Source organism: Myxine glutinosa, chromosome 6, assembly GCF_964187855.1.
Source record: "Myxine glutinosa chromosome 6, kmMyxGlut1.1, whole genome shotgun sequence".
NCBI lineage: Eukaryota > Metazoa > Chordata > Myxini > Myxiniformes > Myxinidae > Myxine > Myxine glutinosa.
Genome location: NC_136266.1, coordinates 150,608,959 through 150,632,336, shown reverse-complemented (window position 1 = coordinate 150,632,336; position 23,378 = coordinate 150,608,959). Strand labels below are relative to the sequence as shown.

At 40.2% G+C, this 23,378-nt stretch overlaps 1 protein-coding gene across 1 annotated transcript in view; it reads left to right on the top strand.

The window, feature by feature from the left end:
- Positions 1–23,378, top strand: part of LOC137413928 (striated muscle preferentially expressed protein kinase-like) — a 165,838-nt gene that overhangs the window by 20,446 nt on the left and 122,014 nt on the right. The window lies entirely within an intron of this gene.

Here is a 23,378-nt window from a genome sequence, read left to right as displayed (position 1 = left end):
GCCGCCATTTTAGTTAGCGCAAGAACTGAATAGGCGAATGTGTGCGCTAGCTAGGCCTAGTGGAAGTGGATGAGTGGACGTGAATTTTTATATTGGACGGTGTTGTGTTGCTTTTAAACACTATTTTATGAATTCTAGTCATAATTTAAATCTCTGTCGAAGCATTTTCCTGGCATCTTGACATAGTTTATCCGAATTCCCCGGTAGTTTTCCATTTCATCTCTAGCTGCTAATCTCTCACTCCTTACTATTTGCTGGTTCTTGTACCCCCTCTCCCTCTCTTTCTCTTTCTGCCCATTGCTCCTTTCTCATGTACTTTTTACCACTCTCTCCCTCCTTCTCTTTCCTGCTCCTCTCTTCCTCTATTATTTTCCAGTTCTCAACATAATTGTCTCTCCAGCTCTAAAAACAAACACACAACCCCCCCCCCCCCCCTCTCTCTCTCTCTCCCCCTTTCCACTCCCTTCTCATGCCAATTCTCAGTATGATAGTTTCTCCATCACAGAACTTGACTTTTTTTGCTCTCCACTACCCCCCCCCTCCTCCCCCTCATTCCTGTTCCCTTCTCTCACTCTACTATCTTCCCCTTCTGGTCATGTTTTTACATCTTCCCTTCCTCCCCCTCCCTCCCCCCCCCCCCCCCCCACACACACTCACTCTCTCTTTCTCTCTCTCTTTCTCTCTCTCTCTCTCGCTCTCTCTTTCTACTATATGCTCTCTCCCTCTCTCTTTCTACTATTTGTTAATTCTTTAAATCTATTCTATGAATCTATAATGATGAATGCAATTTAATATGCACGTTAAAACACAAGAACAAACATGAATATTTTTCTTAGTTTTCTAGTAATGTATTTAATATTTCCATTCAGTCAAAATACAATACAGATATATATATTTCCCGTAGAAAAAGCATTAAAAACATATGCCATTACAATGTGTGTTACATTGTAATGTAAGTGTTACATTGTAAGTGTTACAAACAATAATGATGCCATTACAACATGTGAATGTCATTTTCACAAGCCATCCGAAGAAATCTCTGTATAAAAGCTCACTGGTGTTTGAACAAGATTAATTTTGATAATTGTTTTCTTACAAATGGTCCACTCAACTTCTCATTCTTCAATCGGGCAAGATGATGCATTCGGATCTTGACGTACGATGAAGCAATACGCTTTATGAGAATGTACACATGATTCTTATCTGCCTCGCAATCAACCATATGATCGGACAGGGAACCAAAAATGGTGTGGCAATTCACTTCGGCAAGAACAGCAGATGAAATGGCCTGAGTAAGACGAGACGCTTGAGGGAGTTCACCTCCAGTCACACTTAGCATCCTCTGGAAACACCTCTCTGTTGTTTTACAGACTTTCACCACGTCTGGAGAAGGCCTCACTAGACCACCTCTGTTCTTCTTTTCCAGCAAGCTGCCGACCATCACTTCTCCAGTGGTTAACGAAGCAATACACTCTTCGTAAGAGAGATGTTTTTCAGTCATCTTCACAACATATCCAGCAACATAACCTATCACGGAGTTCTTGTACTCTGAAAGTGTAGAAACATTCGGCACATCCGCATAATCATGATCTGTCATTGCTGGGCTCCTCAAAGTCAAGTCATACTTCCTCATCAGAAGCATGTCATCATCATTGTTAACATCAGCAGCTGTTGTTATTGCACTGGAAACATTAAGTATGCTTGTCTTGTCTTGTGCTAGGCAGTTTCCATTGACGCCTTCAATGTCATGCCGGACGAGCATCTTCCTGTACGATGTTGAGAATTCTCTGGCGGTTGGATTGTTATTCCTCCCTAAGGATGACCGCATAGCACAGAAGAAAAGTTCAAGATGATCCTGACTCATCTTGTAGGTGAGCAGATATTTGAGTCTGGGTTGATCCGCTGCAACTAGCTTCTCATACATGTTCTGGACACTCCTGATGCCAGCTAAAAACCCAATGATCGGGGTTTTCCGTGGAGTGGAAAGCATTTTCCTGCCGCCTGCATCTGTTAGGTTGGCAATGTAATCATATGCATCGGACAAGAACGGTTGCCAAAGATGGTGATTGGACTGCCTAAGTGGTCCTTTAAAACCACGAGCTATTGGGTTGCGGGAGTTCAAGACATCAAACAAAATGTCTATTCTGCGTATGAATTTCACTGTAGCTTCACATCCCTTAAATTGTGGAAGGCCTTGATCTCTTAAGAACTCTATGGCATCTGCAACACTCGTACTTAGCGTCTGGCCCGCCAAGTTCACCTTCATTTTTTGTTTTTGCCACTCCATATGGGCATTTTTCAGTTTATTGCCCAAGCGTAGGCCTTCGTGTTCTTGCACATTATAGAGCTCTTTGATGTACTGCCACTTGATGGAGTTGCCTTCACTGTCCTTGATGATGCCATAGGAAGCTAGAGTGTTCCTCATTAGCTTTAACATATGACAAATGTCCAGGAAGACATGTACACGATGATTGGGGTTCTCAGGATGTGGAAATGATGGGGAAAGTTCTGGTACTGTCATCTTTGCTTCCAAAGTCTCCAGCATTTTAAAATGGCATGATGGACCATCACATGTAACTGACTCGATCCATATGCCGATATCCGACAGCTTGCTGAGGCATTGGGTAACCAAATTCGCTCTCTCTTGCCCAGTCATGCCATTTATCAAGAAATACCCAACGGGTAACTTCCAACCAGCATTTAGGGGGACGACCATAAAGACAAGGGCTTCTGTAGCTATGGGGTTTGAATCATCATTGCACTCTGTGCCTACATCAACATATCCATGAAACTTCCTGCCATCCCACTGAACATGTTTCTTGATGGCCATCTCATCCATCATGAGAGCGCACACAAGTTCATGTCCTTTTTCCTTGGCCGTCTTTGCCTCAGCTTCTAGAGCGGAGAAAGCTTCGGTGGTGAATCCTGGCTGCCCATCTATGGTAGAGTACCACTTCCGAATGACCGATGGGTGAGGAAGCTGGAGATCAAACGTCTTGCGGACGAACCGATATGCCTTCGCCGAGTAGAAATTTAGGGTTAAGGCAAAGGCTCGAAGAACGGGAGGATACTTCTCCTTGGTGGGTCCATCTTTACTTTTGGCCTTCACCAAACGCTTCATCAGTTCTGCGGGGACATTGCAGGATGCTTGAAGCATGTCTAGTCCTTGCTCTGACATAAGATTTTTCTGTTTCAGGGTGTTTACCACGGTCTCTAGAGTGTCGACTTTTTTCCGAAGTCTACGAGATTTACGTTGAGTGTTTTTGAGTCGCTTTTGATGAGAGATGACAATATCTTGCATTTTGTCCAGCTTACGTTTCACACCCCTTGGACTATCCGAAACAAAGTAAGTGTGGTCATGATGATGTTGCTTGATTGGAGATGTAGGCAGTGCCTTGCTGGATGAACCCGCCAAGCACTGTGGTGTTTCTGAAGACGAAGTTGGAGAGTCGTTCTGGCTGGTTCTTGGACGAGGTGGTTTGCGCTGTTTCACAGTCTAAAAGTGACAAAGATAAAAATAAACAAAAGAAAATGTATAACTAGACTAGTTCAGTTTCCCAAAATTCACAAATTATATATGTATAGTACATGTATGTGTTACTGCCTTTGGAATGGATCAGACAATTTGTCTGCATTTCAATGGTAGCTTAAACTTCATCGGAACTTTAGATTGATAAAAATGTTTATTTTGTATTTTTCATTCATTCATTTATTATGATATATATTTTTGGTTGTCAGAAAGTTTGGAAGGAAAATTTTATTTTATTTTATTTTGGCCTCTATTCTTTAGTTAGTAAACCGGCCTAATGCAAGAATTCTGAATTTTACTTACCTTTTGGAGATGATTTGGGAAGTTGAAAATGGTTGGAATTGAACCTTGGCGAAGTCTGGTTATCAGGCCAGTACGGTCAAAGCACTCAGCATCAAAATGATCCGAGCATAGGCTGGCATACTTGCTGGGTGTCCACTTGTCCCTCCTCATCTTTACGAGCCATTCTTTCTGAAGGGTTGAACCATCCTTGGGAAATCTATATTCAAAAGAAAAGACAAAATTTGTGAGCCCCCTTGGGTCTTTGCCCCCCCCCCCCCAACCAAAACTGCTTCCTACGCGCCTGCCCCCCACATGTTTTCTACACTCTATATACGGTACAGTGTCCGAAAATTCAATCACTAGACCATACTCTAGCCCCCAATATTTTTTGCTTGGCGACATTGTACACACAGCAAGGGAAATACTTTATCAAGCTTTATTTCTTTTATCAGTTAAACTCGTAATGTTATCTTGGCTCTCACCCTACATTATGATTAACTAGGGCAAATGGGCACAGATTGCACTCACTCACGCGTCACACCAATATTTTCCACAAAGTAACAATTACTAACGATAAAGAAAGCGATTACAAAATACAACCCTATTAGTCTAATTAGACGACAAATGTTAACCTAGATCCTTGATAACCGAACATGTTTATGCATCTCCTAACAGCCCAAAATTGTGTGTGGCTCAACAAAATTGGGAGAGAAGAGATTAAGAGCTAGAGTCCTTAAGTTCAAGCAAAGGCACGGCCTTTGGTTCAAGTCAAAATGCACTGACAAATCCGCAAACACACACACACACACAAACACACACAAACTAACAGATGGGACTACATAAACGAAAAACTACATCTGTGCATAACGTGAAAGTTTAACTAGAGTTTGGCGAGTAAACTCTTCATAATTAAGAAAAATAAATTACTTACCTGTGGAATGTTTTCCCAGAACCTTTCACAAGTCGATTTGTACAGTTTATTGCAGCACAAGAAGGCATATTGCTGATATTTGTTGAACATTCACACTGCTCATGTTAACAATAGGCCTATCTGTACGCAGAAAGCGGAGGTGTCTTGCGCTAACTAAAATGGCTGCCGCGTTGCGGCGGAGGGGCCACACAGCGGCCTGCATAGTTCTTCTACGTCTATTTGAGTTCTGTGTTACAAACAGCATTAGTGACGGTTTAAAAAGCTAATAATATGTGTTTGTGGTTTATAATATTTTACTAGCACGGCTACGCCGCTGTTAGACTTTTGGTCTTGTTTATTGAAAATTTAGATGGAATGCTCTATTGCTTGAGAAGTATAGTGCAGATATACCCTTACAGTAACACAAACTTATCTATTGCCTTGTATTACGAACCAGACACCATAGTTATGGAGTTGGAATAAATCATTGACTTGAAATACTCATATTTTTTACATTGGAGTAATTCCTTCATCCAAAATACCAACAAGGAGCCAGACAGTCGATTTACAGGTGTTAAAATCGCAGGTGAAGTCAAAAAGAAACGACATTAGCATAAAAAGCTTCCAGCCATTTTTGGGAACTCCAGCCATTACATTCTTTGTGTGAATTAAATCTGAAAATGATTCTTGAATTCCTCATTCATCTCGAATGGTTCTTGAATTCCTCATTCACTGTGAATGGTTCTTGAATTCCTCATTCATCTTGAATGGTTCTTGAATTCCTCATTCACCGTGAATGGTTCTTGAATTCCTCATTCATCTTGAATGGTTCTTGAATTCCTCATTCATCTTGAATGGTTCTTGAATTCCTCATTCATCTTGAATGGTTCTTGAATTCCTCATTCATCTCGAATGGTTCTTGAATTCCTCATTCACCGTGAATGGTTCTTGAATTCCTCATTCATCTTGAATGGTTCTTGAATTCCTCATTCATCTCGAATGGTTCTTGAATTCCTCATTCACCGTGAATGGTTCTTGAATTCCTCATTCATCTTGAATGGTTCTTGAATTCCTCATTCATCTTGAATGGTTCTTGAATTCCTCATTCACCTTGAATGGTTCTTGAATTCCTCATTCACCTTGAATGGTTCTTGAATTCCTCATTCACCTTGAATGGTCCTTGAAATCCTCATTCACCTTGAATGGTTCTTGAATTCCTCATTCATCTCGAATGGTTCTTGAATTCCTCATTCACCTTGAATGATTCTTGAATTCCTCATTCACCTTGAATGGTTCTTGAATTCCTCATTCACCTTGAATGGTTCTTGAATTCCTCATTCACCGTGAATGGTTCTTGAATTCCTCATTCATCTTGAATGGTTCTTGAATTCCTCATTCATCTTGAATGGTTCTTGAATTCCTCATTCATCTCGAATGGTTCTTGAATTCCTTATTCATCTTGAATGGTTCTGGAATTCCTCATTCATCTCGAATGGTTCTTGAATTCCTCATTCATCTTGAATGGTTCTTGAATTCCTCATTCATCTCGAATGGTTCTTGAATTCCTCATTCATCTTGAATGGTTCTTGAATTCCTCATTCATCTCGAATGGTTCTTGAATTCCTCATTCATCGTGAATGGATCTTGAATACCTCATTCATCTTGAATGGTTCTTGAATTCCTCATTCATCGTGAATGGATCTTGAATACCTCATTCATCTTGAATGGTTCTTGAATTCCTCATTTATCTTCAATGGTTCTTGAATTCCTCATTCACCTTGAATGGTTCTTGAATTCCTCATTCACCTTGAATGGTTCTTGAATTCCTCATTCACCTTGAATGGTTCTTGAAATCCTCATTCACCTTGAATGGTTCTTGAATTCCTCATTCCCCTTGAATGGTTCTTGAATTCCTCATTCATCTCGAATGGTTCTTGAATTCCTCATTCATCTCGAATGGTTCTTGAATTCCTCATTCATCTCGAATGGTTCTTGAATTCCTCATTCACCTTGAATGGTTCTTGAATTCCTCATTCACCTTGAATGGTTCTTGAAATCCTCATTCATCTTGAATGGTTCTTGAATTCCTCATTCATCTCGAATGGTTCTTGAATTCCTCATTCACCTTGAATGGTTCTTGAATTCCTCATTCACCTTGAATGGTTCTTGAAATCCTCATTCACCTTGAATGGTTCTTGAAATCCTCATTCACCTTGAATGGTTCTTGAATTCCTCATTCACCTTGAATGATTCTTGAATTCCTCATTCACCTTGAATGGTTCTTGAATTCCTCATTCACCTTGAATGGTTCTTGAAATCCTCATTCACCTTGAATGGTTCTTGAATTCCTCATTCATCTCGAATGGTTCTTGAATTCCTCATTCACCTTGAATGGTTCTTGAATTCCTCATTCACCTTGAATGGTTCTTGAATTCCTCATTCACCTTGAATGGTTCTTGAATTCCTCATTCACCTTGAATGGTTCTTGAATTCCTCATTCACCTTGAATGGTTCTTGAATTCCTCATTCATCTCGAATGGTTCTTGAATACCTCATTCACCTTGAATGGTTCTTGAATTCCTCATTCACCTTGAATGGTTCTTGAATTCCTCATTCATCTCGAATGGTTCTTGAATACCTCATTCACCTTGAATGGTTCTTGAATTCCTCATTCATCTCGAATGGTTCTTGAATTCCTCATTCACCTTGAATGATTCTTGAATTCCTCATTCACCTTGAATGGTTCTTGAATTCCTCATTCACCTTGAATGGTTCTTGAAATCCTCATTCACCTTCAATGGTTCTTGAATTCCTCATTCATCTCGAATGGTTCTTGAATTCCTCATTCACCTTGAATGATTCTTGAATTCCTCATTCACCTTGAATGGTTCTTGAATTCCTCATTCACCTTGAATGGTTCTTGAATTCCTCATTCACCTTGAATGGTTCTTGAAATCCTCATTCACCTTGAATGGTTCTTGAAATCCTCATTCACCTTGAATGGTTCTTGAATTCCTCATTCATCTCGAATGGTTCTTGAATTCCTCATTCACCTTGAATGATTCTTGAATTCCTCATTCACCTTGAATGGTTCTTGAATTCCTCATTCATCTCGAATGGTTCTTGAATTCCTCATTCACCTTGAATGGTTCTTGAATTCCTCATTCATCTCGAATGGTTCTTGAATTCCTCATTCACCTTGAATGGTTCTTGAAATCCTCATTCATCTTGAATGGTTCTTGAATTCCTCATTCATCTCGAATGGTTCTTGAATTCCTCATTCACCTTGAATGGTTCTTGAATTCCTCATTCACCTTGAATGGTTCTTGAAATCCTCATTCACCTTGAATGGTTCTTGAATTCCTCATTCATCTCGAATGGTTCTTGAATTCCTCATTCATCTCGAATGGTTCTTGAATTCCTCATTCACCTTGAATGATTCTTGAATTCCTCATTCACCTTGAATTCCTCATTCACCTTGAATGGTTCTTGAAATCCTCATTCACCTTGAATGGTTCTTGAATTCCTCATTCATCTCGAATGGTTCTTGAATTCCTCATTCATGTCGAATGGTTCTTGAATTCCTCATTCACCTTGAATGATTCTTGAATTCCTCATTCACCTTGAATGGTTCTTGAATTCCTCATTCACCTTGAATGGTTCTTGAATGCCTCATTCATCTCGAATGGTTCTTGAAATCCTCATTCATCTCGAATGGTTCTTGAATTCCTCATTCATCTCGAATGGTTCTTGAATTCCTCATTCACCTTGAATGATTCTTGAATTCCTCATTCACCTTGAATTGTTCTTGAATTCCTCATTCACCTTGAATGGTTCTTGAATTCCTCATTCACCTTGAATGGTTCTTGAATTCCTCATTCACCTTGAATGGTTCTTGAATTCCTCATTCACCTTGAATGGTTCTTGAATTCCTCATTCACCTTGAATGGTTCTTGAATTCCTCATTCACCTTGAATGGTTCTTGAATTCCTCATTCACCTTGAATGGTTCTTGAATTCCTCATTCACCTTGAATGGTTCTTGAATTCCTCATTCACCTTGAATGGTTCTTGAATTCCTCATTCACCTTGAATGGTCCTTGAAATCCTCATTCACCTTGAATGGTTCTTGAATTCCTCATTCATCTCGAATGGTTCTTGAATTCCTCATTCACCTTGAATGATTCTTGAATTCCTCATTCACCTTGAATGGTTCTTGAATTCCTCATTCACCTTGAATGGTCCTTGAAATCCTCATTCACCTTGAATGGTTCTTGAATTCCTCATTCATCTTGAATGGTTCTTGAATTCCTCATTCATCTCGAATGGTTCTTGAATTCCTCATTCACCTTGAATGGTTCTTGAATTCCTCATTCATCTCGAATGGTTCTTGAATTCCTCATTCACCTTGAATGATTCTTGAATTCCTCATTCACCTTGAATTGTTCTTGAATTCCTCATTCACCTTGAATGGTTCTTGAATTCCTCATTCACCTTGAATGGTTCTTGAATTCCTCATTCACCTTGAATGGTTCTTGAATTCCTCATTCATCTCGAATGGTTCTTGAATTCCTCATTCACCTTGAATGATTCTTGAATTCCTCATTCACCTTGAATTGTTCTTGAATTCCTCATTCACCTTGAATGGTTCTTGAATTCCTCATTCACCTTGAATGGTTCTTGAATTCCTCATTCACCTTGAATGGTTCTTGAATTCCTCATTCACCTTGAATGGTTCTTGAATTCCTCATTCACCTTGAATGGTTCTTGAATTCCTCATTCACCTTGAATGGTTCTTGAATTCCTCATTCACCTTGAATGGTTCTTGAATTCCTCATTCACCTTGAATGGTTCTTGAATTCCTCATTCACCTTGAATGGTTCTTGAATTCCTCATTCACCTTGAATGGTCCTTGAAATCCTCATTCACCTTGAATGGTTCTTGAATTCCTCATTCATCTCGAATGGTTCTTGAATTCCTCATTCACCTTGAATGATTCTTGAATTCCTCATTCACCTTGAATGGTTCTTGAATTCCTCATTCACCTTGAATGGTTCTTGAATTCCTCATTCACCTTGAATGGTTCTTGAATTCCTCATTCACCTTGAATGGTTCTTGAATTCCTCATTCACCTTGAATGGTCCTTGAAATCCTCATTCACCTTGAATGGTTCTTGAATTCCTCATTCATCTCGAATGGTTCTTGAATTCCTCATTCACCTTGAATGATTCTTGAATTCCTCATTCACCTTGAATGGTTCTTGAATTCCTCATTCATCTCGAATGGTTCTTGAATTCCTCATTCACCTTGAATGGTTCTTGAAATCCTCATTCACCTTGAATGGTTCTTGAATTCCTCATTCATCTCGAATGGTTCTTGAATTCCTCATTCACCTTGAATGATTCTTGAATTCCTCATTCACCTTGAATGGTTCTTGAATTCCTCATTCATCTTGAATGGTTCTTGAATTCCTCATTCATCTTGAATGGTTCTTGAATTCCTCATTCATCTTGAATGGTTCTTGAATTCCTCATTCATCTTGAATGGTTCTTGAATTCCTCATTCATCTTGAATGGTTCTTGAAATCCTCATTCATCTTGAATGGTTCTTGAATTCCTCATTCATCTTGAATGGTTCTTGAATTCCTCATTCATCTTGAATGGTTCTTGAATTCCTCATTCATCTTGAATGGTTCTTGAAATCCTCATTCATCTTGAATGGTTCTTGAATTCCTCATTCATCTCGAATGGTTCTTGAATTCCTCATTCACCTTGAATGGTTCTTGAATTCCTCATTCACCTTGAATGGTTCTTGAAATCCTCATTCACCTTGAATGGTTCTTGAATTCCTCATTCATCTCGAATGGTTCTTGAATTCCTCATTCACCTTGAATGATTCTTGAATTCCTCATTCACCTTGAATGATTCTTGAATTCCTCATTCACCTTGAATGGTTCTTGAATTCCTCATTCATCTCGAATGGTTCTTGAATTCCATGAGCAGGTAATTTAAATGTAACTCTACTTCAACCTATTTTCTGTTATAATATTTGTTTTGTTTTTGAATAAATTTACAATTCTCCTTTTCTTGCCATTTTTGTAACGAGGCAACTTACACCTTCATAGGCAGTTCAATCGCATGTGCGGTATTGTGTTAACCTTTAAAGTTAAAGCCAGTTTGGTGATATCTCTCATGTATCACGGTTAACTCACTTTAACAACCTGGACAAACAGAAAAGGGACGACATGTGGAAGGATTTTCTATTCTGAGCCTTGATTCGACGTATCCTTTCCCCACAACTCGATACATGTCGTTGGCAGACGAATGCATGATGGTGTCATCCAAACCTGCCATGGTCTCTCGGGTTGTTAGCGTTGGAGAATAGGTCGTTTTCCTGGATGTGCAATGGTCAATGATCTCTTCCTCCAGACGACGTCCTTCAACTGTTGATTAGTTGATCATTAGATATAGAAGGTCATTCCGAGACGTCGCCATCCCAAAGAGGTAGGATATGTAAGGGTCACATGTTTAACTTGCATAAATTCATATCAACTGAACTCCTCGCCAATATTATTTTCCAAGATTACTTTTACAATATACTCTTAAAAATATATGTTAAAACCTTTCGAGGCATTTCAGAAAAAACGGAAACTAAGAGAGCTAGTATATTTAGCACGATCATTGCCGATGGAGAATTTAAGGTCAAACCATACAATGTGAAATGTAGAATCCTGAAATGTGTGTTGTGTGTTATGTATATATATATATATATACACAGTGCATTCAGAAAGTATTCAGACCCCTTCACTTTTTCACATGTTGTTACGTTGCAGCCTTATGCTGAAATCGTTTAAATTCATTTTTTACCTCATCAATCTACAGTCAATACCCCAAAATGACAAAGAGAAAACAGGATTTTAGAAAGTTTTGCAAATTTATTAAAAAGCAAAAAACTGAAATATCACATTTACATAAGTATTCATACCCTTTGCTATGACACTTGAAATTTAGCTCAGGTGCCTCCCATTTCTCTTGATCATCTTTGAGATGTTTCTACACCTTGATTGGAGTCCACCTGTGGTAAATTCAATTGATTGGACATGATATTGAAAGGCACACACCTGTCTATATAAGGTCTCACAGCTGACAATGCTTATTAGAGCAAAAACCAAGCCATGAGACCACAGAATCTTGTTTCTCACAGTCTGAGAGTCCTTTAGGTGCTTTTTTGCAAGCTCCAAGCGGGCTTTCATGTGTTTTTCACTGAGGAGAGGCTTCCGTCTGGCCACTCTGCCATAAAGCCCAGATTGGTGGAGTGTTGCAGTGATGGTTGTCCTTCTGGAAGTTTCTCCCATCTCCACACAGGATCTCTGGAGCTCAGCCAGAGTGACCATCGGGTTCTTGGTCACCTCTATTACCAAGGCCCTTCTCCCCCGATTGCTCAGTTTGGCCGGGCGGCCAGCTCTCGTAAGAGTCATGGTTGTTCCAAACTTCTTCCATTTAAGAATTATGGAGGCCACTGTGCTCTTGGGAACTTGCAATGCAACAGAGATTTTTTTTTGTAGGCTTCCCCAGATCTGTGCCTCGACACAATCCTGTCTCTGAGCTCTGCAGGCAGTTCCTTCGACCTCATGCCTTGGTTTTTGCTCTGATATGCATTGTCAGCTGTGACACCTTATATAGACAGGTGTGTGCCTTTCCAAATCATGTCCAATCAATTGAATTTACCACAGGTGGACTCCAATGAAGGTGTAGAAACATCTCAAAGATGATCAAGAGAAATGGGAGGCACCTGAGCTAAATTCCAAGTGTCATAGCAAAGGGTATGAATACTTATGTCAATGTGATATTTCAGTTTTTTCTTTTTAATAAATTTGCAAAACTTTCTAAAATCCTGTTTTCTCTTTGTCATTATGGGGTATTGAGTGTAGATTGATGAGGGAAAAAATGAATTTAAACGATTTCAGCATAAGGCAGCAACATAACAACATGTGAAAAAAGTGAAGGGGTCTGAATACTTTCTGAATGCACTGTATGTATGTATATATATATATATGTATACCCACACAAACGCACTATTAGAGTGGGGATGGGGCCCCGGGTGGGGATGGGGCAGTGAGGAGACTCCCAGCATTCCCGACTGGGTGAGCTTTTCGGAACGTCGTGCATCTTGAAAAGATATCGAGTTACTGGCCTCATAGTGGTTGCCTGCTGGCCGGCGCCAGCACTGTCTGACCGCATCTCAATATACATTATATATATATATATATATATATATATATATATATATCAGAAATTATGCGATGACATATCATCAGTCGAGAACCGCCAGTAAGGAAAAAACGGAAACTAAGAGAGCTCGTTTATTTAGCACAATCATTGCCGATGGAGAATTGAAGGTCAAACCATACAATGTGAAATGTAGAATCCTGAAATGTATGTGTTGTGTGTTATGTGTATATATATATATATATATAACAAGAGTCGATATAAGTCGATTTTCCAGCCACTGATGATGTGGAGTCGCATAATTACTGATATATAACTGAAAGGTTTTCAGTCACAAGTGTACGGAAGGCTCACTGCGTTGCCCTGATGATGCCCCAATAAGGGCGATAGTATCGGCATATTTGGAATTTCGTGTATTTTTTTTGTTAAAAGCAAAAACTCAATTGATTTTGTAAGAAGGTATCATAAGCTTTTTAAAAAATTAGGGTGGCATTTTTTCTGAACATTCTAAGACTATGAAATCCAAGATGGCGTCCAAAATGGCCGCCGAACACTAATAATGCGATATCTTCGCGAGTACATGTGATACAATTACAAATAAAGTGTCTAAATATATGTTTTCTGAGACCAGGAATCGAATGGAATCATCAAATTTATGTTATATGTATGATCTACATGCCAAATTCCAAAATGGCCACCGCGCACCCGCAATGTAAACTATACCTTCTCCCTTCGCATGTAATTACAAACAAAGTATCTATTTAAAGACATGTATTTTTCACAAAGAATACATAATTAACAAGCCAACAAACAGATCTAAATAAAATGAAATACTTGAATTACTGTTCAATCTCTTAAATCGTTTAAACAGGAAGATGCAAAAAGTCATACTGATTAGATGCCTGGCTTTCATTTAGTATTTTTAACAATGGATATCAAGTGAATTATAATTTTGTGAATGTCATCGAAAGTAACACCTCAATCTTCACAGTCTTCATTTATCCCTGGTTGGACAGTTTTGTTGTTGCAGCTGAAAACCCAGCATCCACAAACTTCCGTACATGGGATATTGTTCTTGCGACAGTTGCACCTTCCTTCACATCCACGTTTGCACCCGCACTTTATGAGGTGCAATACTGCTTCAGGAGCTGGTGGATTCAAACAGCGAACTGTAGAGAAGTGACTTGAAACTGCATCAAATGTCCAACCAAATGCAGCTGGTGCTGGGAGGCACGGGTGAGTTTCACAAGCTTTTCTCCAAATCATGGATATGTAATGTGCCCGACGAATGTGTAAGTCCAGTGAACCAGAAGTTGGTGGTAGGTTTTCTCCTTCGGCTGCACGATTTGAGTAGAGGAACCAACGGAGCTCATTCACTTTTGTGTAGATTTTGGATCGATACAAAATACAGACAAAGCGTTCCAACTGAGAGCATACATCAGCGGGCAGATCAATGTCATCATTCCCGAGCATTGCTAGTGCATCCAGGATCTCATCATCACAAGACATAAATGCCTTGAAGCACGAGTCTTTGGTTCTGCCAGCAAATCTACCAGACATATCGGAACCTGTCAGAGCATGAAAACCTAACAGTGCAGAAGCGCGCTTTGGTCCTAAGTTATTGTATATGCTCCGCACAGAAATGTTCCTCTTCAGCCTGCCCTTTCCCGTAAGGAAGGTTGTAGACGTTGGTAAGTTTGGATACATGTAGACAAGCAACAAAAAGACGTCTGTGTCTGGGGAACTGACAACAAGTTCTGCTTCATTGAGAACAGTTAGAGCATGCAGTACAAGCAAAGTGTCTGCCTCATCTTGGCTGTGAGTGAGGAGCGAGTCTGGGATATCAACATTGCCCTTGGTTTGTGTTCCTGAGGTCACCATAAGTTGTTTCAGTCTGTTGTTGCAGCTCTTGCTGTGACATACAACTTTGTCAGCCAAATACTCGGTCAGTTGTCCTTTGGCGCGGATATCTGATAAGAAGTCCTTCAGGGAAATATGTTGGATTAAAGTGTTGTCCTTCACGTGGTAATATGTTGACTTTCCCTTGGTCCTCTTTGTCCTCATCTGTTCCTTGAGCGATGTTTTGATGTACCGGTCGAACACCAATCTGACCTCATCATATTGTGCTGCCATGTTACAGATTATCTGGAGAAAGGCATCTGCAAAGTCTTGGCATGTTTTCATTTGTTCCGTTTTGATAACTGAATTTACCACAGCCATCCCATCAATAATGATCACTCGGTGTGCTGACGATTCATCTGTTGGGTCAACATTTGTATGTTCCACTGCTGTGTCTGCCACCTGCAAGGGTACTTGGATTGCTTGGATTGCCTCATTTCTGTCAGCTTGAACATGTTGTGTGTTACTGTCCAGCTTCTCAAGATGATGAAGTATTGATGCCTTATCGTATGCCAGCAGGAGGGATCCATCTGAAGCAAATAGTGAACGAGGCACCACACCAAACTCATAAGTTCCGATGCATTCCTTGAGATTCAGCTCTGGTCGACTTCTTGAAATAACAATGAACCGTTGCAACAGTCCTCGCTCTTCTTTGATTTTGACCACCTTGTCTCCCATTCGGATTTATGCCATTGCATTGGCACTTTTGAAGGTACCCAGTTTCTTTTCGGTCATTTTGTCCCACACAGAAAGTTTTCCTTCCGTTAGGCATTCAGTGATGAAACCTTCAAACATCTGTTGCCCAATCTCATCACGCCGAAGGATGTCGTTGGTAGCAGTTTCATTCATAACTGCTTTGGTGAGCAGGTTGTAGATCTCATCCTCATCAGCGGATTCAAATGGGTTTCCATGCTCGTGAAATACTGCACTGAGTTTGACAGCATTTTGTGTTATTCGGGAGAGCTTTCCCCCTGTGAGCTCATGGTGCTGTGTTCTCTTCGCCTTGCTGCCAGTGAAGTACTTTTTCTCAAATTCATGTTGTAAGTTTGAGAGTTCAGGTGAAATAAGAAAGTACTTGTCCAGTACTTTCGCGGATTGTCGGGTAAAGGGAACCCATTGGCTTCTAGCAAACCAACATATGATTGTTCAATGTCGTTCATATTCAAAGCCCCGCAGGTAAGAACTGTTAGATGGGTCATTGATTTCAGTTTCCACCATGTCGAGCATCTCCAGGTCAGACACTAACTGTGCAAAATGAACATGCTGTTTTGGAGGTCTGTTAGCTTTTTCTATGTCTCGTTTTGCATGGCCTAAGCACAGAAGGTGATACTTCATGTCCTCAGCAACTGCTGTAAGAAGATCAGATGAGCCTACAACATTGCTCAGTCTAACTTTCAAAAGTTTTCTGTCTGTTTGTTGACCAATGGCTTTGAGCTGAGCTCCCATGTTTTCAGTTGAGACGTCGTGCAATTTGTCTGCTTTGTCTTCCTGACAAATGACACACATCTCCTTGTCGAAAGCCTGACTTCTGGTAGATCGCTGTGATGTGGAAGCACTTGTAGATGCACAGCATCAGATTTTTTCGGTCGTCCTTTTGTCTTCTGTTTTATATAACTGACGCTGCCTGTCGCTTGTCCTTTCTCATATCGGGTCTTGGCTCGTTCAATGCATGTTTTATGTGTGAGATCCTTATAACATGTCTTGTGGTATGAAAAACCATTCTGTAACAGTTCATGGGCTGACAAACCTTTTATGCGATTCTTTAATGTAGAGAATTCTGTTTCCCCATATGAACATCGAACATCAGTTGTTGTAATTACTTTCTCTACTGAAGGCAAAGAAGGACGAAGCACATAGTTTGTATAATCTGTTTGCTTGCTGCTCAACTGGCAAATAAAGCATAGTTCAAAATCCACCGTTTTTGACTTCTTGTTAGATGAAGACTCTGCCATTTTGGTTAATCTAAGGTCTCTAAGCTATGTTATCCTGGGTGATGGTTGCTGTGGGTACTTGCAGCCTGCAAAAGAAGAAAAGAATATGTTAGTACACCATAAAATGGACAAGTGGAACCTTAACACTATAAAGCAAACAAACTGCTGCCGGTGACTGGATTCGAACGTCAATTTTCCGGCCGCCATGTTGAAATAAAAAAGGCAGCCTCTGTCTGAAATTGTGCAAAATAAAAAGATTAGTAGTCAGGTGGAAGTTATTGTTATTATAGTCACCTCTATATACAAGTTCCAAGCAGTTCATGCTGAAAACAAAAATATTTAAACCACATTAAGTTAATTTTAGCGTCAAATTTAGGGCGTTTTGCTATGGTGGCGGCCATCTTGGATTTCAGGCCGTTAGAATGTTCAGAAAAAATGCCACCCTAAATTTTTTTAAAGCTTATGATACCTTCTTACAAAATCAAGTGAGTTTTTGCTTTTAACAAAAAAATACACGAATTTCTTTTGCATGACAAATATGCCTACAGTACGAAACCAGGTCGGTAACTGTGAGTTTTTCATGCACTTGTCACAGTGTCTGAATATACATTTTTATAATGACGTACTGCGGGATGGCTCTTCCGGAGCTTCGCAGGTAAGGCGGTGCATGGCAGTGACGTCATGTCGTTCGATCATTAAGTTGGAGCACTTAATTATAATATATTTATATTATAATATATTATAATATATTATAATATATTTAATATATATATTTAATTAAATGCTCCAACTTAATGAGCGAACGACATGACGTCACCGATATATATATATATATATATATATATATATATATATATATATATATATATATATGTATACAGACTTGGCATTTAATATGAAAAAAATTTTTTTTTCTTGACTTGGGTTTACTTTCTGAACTCAGTATATCAATCTGGTGATAGATTTTTTACCTTAATATAGGTGAGGTGATAGATAGATAGATAACTCAGACAACTGACCTTTTACCCTTCAGTGATGTCTTTGTTGAAAGAACCATGTCACTGATTGTCTTTCGTAGCAAGAAGTCAATAACAGGATTATATCACAGGTGGCGTGACAAAATGTAAGGACAGGTACATTTGACGATTGGCTTCACAATCGGGTATATAAGGGTTGTTGCGTTCTGTATTAGTGGAAAACAACTGCTGCACGTCTACAAAAGTTATTGCCGCTTCCTCTGGAGATGGTCCGTCAACTTGACAATGTTGTTTGTCATGGAGTGGTGGCTTTACGAAATTCTGGCATGAAACAGCGTGCTATTGCTCGGCAGTATGGCATCACTCAAGATCAGGTGTCAAATATCCTGAAAAGAAATGCTCAGAGGGGTGTCCCTACTCCAATACCGAGGCCAGGACGTCCATGCAGAACCACAAGGAGAGATGATCGCCAGCTGCACCGGTTAGTCTGCAATGGCCGTACCAAGTCAGCTAATCGGCTTAGGGCTGAGTGGCAGCATCTGACAAATGTGCCTGTATCCAGAAGGCTAGTCAACCAACGACTGGTTCAAGCAGGCTATCGTGCCAGGCGTCCCCTGAGAAAGCCACGCCTGACCAGACAACACAGCCAGCGCCAATTGCAGTGGGCCAGAGAGCACCGTCAATGGCAGCCAGGACACTGGAATCATGTGACCTTCAGTGACGAGTCTAGATTTCTGGTCTATCGTCAAGATGGCCGTGTCCGAGTGCACAGACAAGTGCAAGAAGCCCACAATGAAGATTGTATAGTGCCAAGAGTCCAAGCTGGAGGTGGTGGGGTGACCGTTTGGGCTGCTTTTCATGCAGGGGGCAAAACTGACCTGGTTGTTCTGAATGGAAACCTGAACCAGTTCAAGTACAGGGTCATTCTGGAAGAAACATTGCTTCCATTTGCTCGTGCAGCCTTTCGAGGAAACTTTGGCTTCCAAGATGACAATGCATGGCCTCATCATGCTCGCATGATCCAACACTTTCTTGCTGACCATGGTGTAGAGCATATGGAGTGGCCTGCCATGTCCCCGGATATGAATCCGATAGAGAACTTGTGGGCAGAAATAACGCGTCAAATCGACAACTTGGACGAGCAGCCGACCTCTGTGCGTGAATTGCAGCAGACTATTGTCACTGCATGGCAAGCGATTCCTGTCCAAACCTTGGCAAATCTCGTGAACAGCATGCCTCGACATGTACGTGCTCTCCTGAATGCTCATGGCGGTTACACGCAGTACTGAACTGTAATTTTACTGTCCGTAATCCCAGTCATAATTTAGCTTTTGTTTTTGTTGAAAATTTTTTTTGGCTAATGTGCAAAATAAAGAGATACTTCTGAAAAACGTACAGAAGTTCACAGTACTGTCCGTGAATTGAGTTCGATATCAGTTTACATCACTTTCAAGGATCAATTTATTTGCTTCGAAATGTCAAATGTGGTTTTTGTTTCTTTTAAAGGTCACATTAACAAAATCTAGAATAATTTCAACATAATTCCAATGAACGTTTGGTTCTAAATCATCTTGAAAAGTAAGTTCACCCCCACAAAAAATATATTCCATATTAAATGCCAAGTCTGTATATATATATATATATATATATATATATATATATATATATATATATATATATATCAGAATCATTGGTATCTCCTGCCATGAAGCTAACTCCGAGGGCCTTTCACTCACTCATCGCAGGCAGGTTGGTGGTCTTTCTGTCTTCCACCGACTCCTCTCCTGCCTTGCTCCCCCAGCTCTCTTTGTGCTATTTCCCCCAAATATTCCTCCAGGTCGCACAAGATCTGCCTGCAACCCTCTTCTGGTGAAGCTGCCAAAATCAAGACTCTCTGCTCACCTTCACTCTTTCATTCCCCTTTTCTCCCGCCTCTGGAACAAACTCTTCCACTCCCTTCAATCCCACTCCTCCCTCCAGGTCTTCAAAACAGATGTTCACCACCATCTCTTATCTTCCCCCATCCAAAACCTTGATCTTTTCTACCCCCGCTAATTCACCCCAGATACACTTTTTTGAAATTCCAACTTCTTTCCTGGAAGTCCTTGCAGTGTCCATATGTTTTATACCTCTCCCACCTCCCCCGGAGCCCTCCACTTCCCACATTTCTCTCGATGTCCCTGCTCTCAAATGTTGTGTTTGTGTCCTTCCCCCTCTCTCCCCATCTTGTGTTCCACTCCCCTTATTTTGTGTTTTAGGTGTCGGTTTGACTTTTTGTGTGATTAATGTTAGCTCTTTCACGAGCCTCGATCTTGTATACAAAAAAAACCAAAAAAAAAAACCAACGTATTTGTAAACAAGATAGGGATGGTCTCAAGAAAGTATCATGTGAAACTAAAACGGAACTTGGCTGAACAGTTTGTTTTGTATCCCAATGATAGGCCGGATCTGGTTTCGGACATCAACCAAAATCTAATCGGCTTGTTCTTGTCACCTAACCAATTCGTCCACAAATTTTTAAAATATCATGTTATATTTCACTTTCGCCTGATCTCTCAATGGTGAAGAATCACTTTAAAATCAAATAATCTGTACATCTTTCTCTGAATAATGGTTGTTCCTGCAAATGACACAAGATATCTCTCTCGATTTGGTGTGTGTGTGTGTGTGTGTGTGTGTGTGTGTGTGTGTGTGTGTGTGTCCCACTCCCTCGTGTGTGTGTGTGTGTGTGTGTGCGACCTACTCCCCCGTGTGTGTGTGTCATTGGTTGTTATCTCCATTTGTGGGCTTCAGAAGGTGGACCAGGTGTTGAAGTATTCACCTCCATATCAGTAAGGGATCATGATTCATGCACTAAGTTGCAAGGTTATGTTGTTTTCAAAGTTTTGTTCTGAGGGGTCTTTTCAGGATTGTCACCGAGCCCCTTCCAACTGCAGTTTGTTAGCAGTAATATTCCCAGAGATGTTTTTTTAAAGATATCTCTGGTTCTTTTTAAAAAATCATTCCCATTGCTCCAATTACCACTCGTGCAATTTTGGCACTCTTCAGCTTCCAGGAACTTTTCACTTCATTTTTCACATCTTGATATTTAGTCATTTTCTTGACTTCTGTGTTGTTTAGGCCAAAATTTCTGGGTACCGAAACCTAATATACAATGCCTTCTTCTCTTTTTGTATCTCAGTACTACGTATATCCGTTCACAATGCTTTGTTTTCTATGTTCACGCATGATGAGAGCATCAGGTAGAATGTAAGTGTCACTTCCTTGTTTTCAATAATTGCTTTTGGTTCATATTTCCATGAGTTTTCAGGGACTGGGATATTGAGACTTCTGCAGATGTGCCATTGGATTACTCGACATACTTTGTTCTGCCTTTGTGTGTGCAGCTGTTCTGACATGAGTGTTTTTTACATCCCGATAAGAGGTGGTTTGTGCTTTCTATTTCTATGTTGCAGAACCAACATTTGTCCGATTGACTTAGTTCCATAATTTGCTTTTAGCCATTCATGTGATGTCCTTGATCTCTGTCATTAATAATTATTTGTTCTCATCCCAGTTGAGCTGACCTCTTTTTAGCCAATCCAATGAGCCTTCTATGTCTATGCCCAATCTGTCCAACTCTTTTTTTTTCTTTTTACATATTCCTGCTCTTTTTTGTCGTTTTCCCAGTTGTCGGTGTATATCTGTTGATATTTTACTTTACATTTTTCTTTCGTCTTTTTTGCAATTTTGGGGCTGTATTCATTGCTGTTCCAGTTTCATGCGTGGCATCTTCCATTTGCACTTGTATTTGTATTTTTTGTTGGGTGGATTAGGGATACCTTCTCTGGTTTGTTGTCTTTGTGTTTGCGTACAAATATGAATCGGTAGTCTGTTGAACTTTTCACGTATTCTGCCAGTCCGACAGTTGTAATTCTGTGCACTTGGTTGATTTCCATCAGGCCGCTACCTCCTTTTAGTCTCAGCAGGTACACTTTTGGGATGCACTGACTTTTGTAGAATGTTTTGTGGATAGTGAGGCGTTTCCTTGTTTTGATATCTAGTTTGTTGATTTCCGCTAATGGCCAGTTTATTATTCCGCAGCTGCATTGGAATATTGGATAGGTGCTTTCAGCAGCAGCCTTGTTCTACGCTAGTATTCTTTGGCAATTGTTTTGCGCATTTGTTTGTGACAAATCGATGGCCCTCTTCTACTCCAAGGTATTTGTAAGATTTTCGTTGTCTAGAATCTAGATCCTGTATTGTTGTATTTATGTCGATTTTTATAATGTTTGTTTTTGTTGATTTATCTTGTATGGATATGCACTTGCACATGTATCTGGACCAAATTCCATTTTAATGTCATCAGAGTTTTATTTCACTAATTTCAGTTGTTCTACCAATTTTTTGTCATTTGGTGTAAAGAGTTTAAGATCATCCATGTCCTGTAGATGTCTCTTTTTCTGTCTCTTTGGACATTCTCTTGACCGACATCAGGGTATATCCATGTCCTTGCTCATTAATGAGGTTGCTCCATGGGTCCAGGACCAGACAAAACATGAGGGGCGAAAGGCTGTGTCTCCCTGGAAGATCCGTCGACGTATCTTCACTCCTTGTATTTCGATCTTTCCTTCCGAGTACTGTAAAATCAATGTGGTATTACAAAGCTCCATTGCTTTCTCTATCAGTTTGATGATTTGGTGGTTGATATTGTCCAATTGCATGCATTTTATCATATATGAATGTGAGATACTCAAAAGCTTTTTTTGTAGTTCATTTAGGCTGTGGACAATTTGGTTCTTCTTGTTTTAGACTTTTCGAGTATGGTCTTGTTTTTTAGGAAGTGGTCAGTTGTTCTGTATCATCTTCTTTTATCTCCCTTCTGTTCTCTCTCCAAGCCTCCTTTTTGTGTTAGGTGGTAGTACATCATTTCTGTGATCATTCCCATGAGAAGTGTGCACGTTGTTGGTAGTCATTGTTATTGGTGTACGTTTGTGAGGTAGTTGCGTTTCTTCATATTTTGGGATGAGAAAGGTGTTACCTTGTGTGAGTCACTCATTAAGTCCATTTTCTACACCTCTGTTGGGATGGGGTTTTTTTTTTTTTGGGGATACAGAATCGAGGCTCGTGAAAGAGCTAACATTTATCACACAAACAAATCAAACAGACAAACAAAATATGTAAAAATAGGGAGCGGTAGACAAGATGGGGAGAGAAGGGGGAAGCACACAAACACAACATTTGAGAGCAGGGACATCGGGAGATGTGTGGGAGGGAGAGGGCTTGGGGGGAGGAGGCGTGGGAAGGGGGGGGGGGTGGGAGAAGTATAAAACACAAGGGCACCAAGGACTTCCAGGAAAGAAGTTGGTATTTCAAAAAAGTGGATTTGGGGTGAAATTAGCGGGGATAGAAAAGATGAAGGATTTGGATGGGGGAAGATAAGAGATGGTGGTGAACAGCTGTTTTAAAGACCTGGAGGGAGGAGAGGGATTGAAGAGAGTGAGGGAGTTTGTTCCAGAGGCGGGAGAAAAGAGGAATGAAGGAGTGAAGGTGAGCAGAGAGTCTTGATTTTGGCAGTTTAAACATAAGAGGGATGCAGGCAGATCTTGTGCGACCTGTAGGAATATTTGAGGGACAGAGCCCAG